Source organism: Leiobunum rupestre, chromosome 4 (assembly GCF_980474605.1).
Source record: "Leiobunum rupestre chromosome 4, qqLeiRupe1.1.hap1, whole genome shotgun sequence".
Classification (NCBI taxonomy): Eukaryota; Metazoa; Arthropoda; class Arachnida; order Opiliones; family Sclerosomatidae; genus Leiobunum; species Leiobunum rupestre.
Window position 1 is genome coordinate 23,482,122 of NC_143387.1, and position 3,291 is coordinate 23,485,412.

The following is a 3,291-nucleotide window of genomic DNA, read 5'->3' on the forward strand; positions in this document are numbered from 1 at the left end:
AATGTGTGCATATATTTTATCAATAAAGGTCATCTTCACAAAATTTGAAAGTGTTTTGTAAGATTAAAATGAATTATAATAATTTTGGGCTCATGTGTATATTAATAAAACGTATGTGGCCAGAGTAACACTTTATTAAAACCATTAGTTTACCAAATTTGGTAAAACCATACACTGCGTTTAATGCTACTAACAACTTTCAATTAGCTATAACTCAATCACATAAGTTGAATTAGTGTTTTTTTTATTTGAACCAAAAAAATTTGGCTGTTTGTATGTACAGGGCCTCCAATATCAATAAGGACAGGTGTGCGCTATATAACCCTCGACGGTCAGCTTTTTGAAGATTAGATGGTAATTAATCAAATGTGATATTAATAGGGGAAACGTCCGAAAATCTACTAGTTATCAATTGTCCTTTTGTCTGGCGTCTTCGCTTCTTCTTTGGAGAGGAGGGATTTCTTAACTTCTTTTGCGCAGGGGTCTAGTTCCGACAGTCCGATACGGGCGAGGGGGGGGGAGGGGCTCGCGAACAGTCACCACACTTCGTCCAAACGCACGCGGATAGGATTGCACGTTTTTGAAGTGAAAATATGGCTGTCAATAATGCGCGTCGGCAATCGAGAGTTTTGCTAAATCAACAAGAAACAATCGTAGAATTTATAGAACAAAATATAAATTTCGTAACCAAAAAATTCAGCGCTAGTTTTACAAGTAGAAAACTTGATGAAATGTGGGAACATTTGACCCAATAGGCGCTTAAATAAATCATCTTCCAAGGAAATCTCCAGGGAGTAATATTTCCGAGAGCCAGGACCGGCAAGATATTTATTATATTGAAATAATTAAAACTTTTCACCTGTAAACCGAACGTCGGGTTTTTGTCTAGCCTTATTATGTCAAAAAGGCTATTTGGTTAAAAGGGAACGCCATGGGTAACGCTTGTTGCTGCCGTGAAGGTGATAAATTTAAATTAGTTTAACAAGCACTATATAAACATTGATTTGCAGGTCCTGGTTCTCAGAAATATTACTTCTTGGAGTATTCCTTGGAGGATGATTTATTGAAGTGTCTATTGCTCAATTGCGATGGAACAGGGCCAACTAAAACTAAAGATAAATGGGTCATTCCATGGAGGTTCGAACACAGAGGGAACCATGGGTCGTCCGATCTTAATGAAATTTTACACACGGTGAATTGTGGCTAATGGAGGGCCAATTGTGAAATTTTAGCCTAAAATAATGAGTGGCTCCGAAATTATAGACTTTTGAAAATACCCCACGTTTTTAAGGTTTCGTTTGTGCAAAAGTCGTACCCCTAAGTGTTACGGTGAATAACATTTTAGCGACCAAGGCTAATATCATGCGAATCTCGTCTCTAGGACAATTCATAGCGTTGATTTCTAAAATGCCAACAAAAATATTGTATCTGTAACGGTTGTTTAAAAAATCGAACGTTTTTCAAAATATTTAGTGCATGGGGGTCAACTTTGAAGCCAAGTACTGAAAAAGGGCATACTCCGATTTTAATGTTTCCTCTATATATTGATAGCCATAAACCTAAGCTTTCATATGATGTGCAATATGTTTGTGATATCGGGGCGTTAAGACCCAAAAACAAAACAAACATTATTTTTCATGAAAAACACGTTTTTAAGAAAAAAAACACCATATTTTTATTCAGCTCTGATAAATTTTATTTAGATTGAAATATAATCTGTGCATTCGCTATGCAAAATTTAGGAATTTTCAACTTGGTTGACTTCCGTTGAGATGACGACAAATTAAAAACCATTTAAATCTAATTTAACGAATAAAGATGGTGACCTTTTTTCTCCCGCATTATATCGGTCGTTCTCTTCACTAAAATATTACTACTTATTTCTTGACCACTTTTATCTTTATTTCGTCTGCTCTAGATTCTGCTAGTTATGTTACTTGTTCTGATAGTTGACAGATGGGCGGTTTTCCGCCCAAATTGGGCTGCTTGGAGGGTGCTATTGCGGGAAAGAAACCTTTGGACGAGAGGCGGTTTATTGGGCTAGTTTCAAAAATTCGATGCGAAGTAACGCCGTACCTGGTTTTTTCCATTTCGACGACCTGTATTAGTATTAATTTCACAATACACTCTTTTATGCGCGTCTTACTCTCATCATTTCCTTCAAAGGCAGCTTCCATAGCCGTGCTACACGTTACAACGTAGCTCTACCGTTGGATTTTTTCCCACCAAAAACCCGTTCTTGGGCGGGAATTTGGGCTATTTTGGGATTTTGGCTTCACAATTTAGAAATAGATCTACTAAAAATACGTGATAAAACTCGAATCCGTATGAACAAGTAACAAAACTAGCAGAATCTAGAGCAGACGAAATAAAGATAAAAGTGGTAATATTTTAGTGAACAGAACGACCGATATAATGCGGGAGAAAAAAGGTCACCATCTATATTCGTTAAATTAGATTTAAATGGTTTTTAATTTGTCGTCATATCAACGGAAGTCAACCAAGTTGAAAATTCCTAAATTTTGCATAGCGAATGCACAGATTATATTTCAATCTAAATAAAATTTATCAGAGCTGAATAAAAATATGGTGTTTTTTTCTTAAAAACGTGTTTTTCATGAAAATAATGTTTGTTTTGTTTTTGGGTCTTAACGCCCCGATATCACAAACATATTGCACATCATATGAAAGCTTAGGTTTATGGCTATCAATATATAGAGGAAACATTAAAATCGGAGTATGCCCTTTTTCAGTACTTGGCTTCAAAGTTGACCCCCCATGCACTAAATATTTTGAAAAACGTTCGATTTTTTAAACAACCGTTACAGACACAATATTTTTGTTAGCTTTTTAGAAATCAACGCTATGAATTGTCCTAGAGACGAGATTCACATGATATTAGCCTTGGTCGCAAAAATGTTATTCACCATAACGCTTAGGGGTACGACTTTTGCACAAACGAAACCTTAAAAACGTGGGGTATTTTCAAAAGTCTATAATTTCGGAGCCACTCATTATATTAGGCTAAAATTTCACAATTGGCCCTCCGTTAGCCACAATTTACCGTGTGTAAAATTTCATTAAGATCGGACGACCCATGGTTCCCTCTGTGTTCGAACCTCCGTGGAATGACCAAAATAGAAAAAAGTAAATTAAAGCTTATTACATAATATTTGTTCATTTCAGATAACACAACTTTTTGAATTAAATTTATTCAAGGTTCTAGCCGATTGGAAGAGTAATACAAAAGCAAAAGCAGCACTTGCAAAACGAGAAATGAGTAAGACTGGT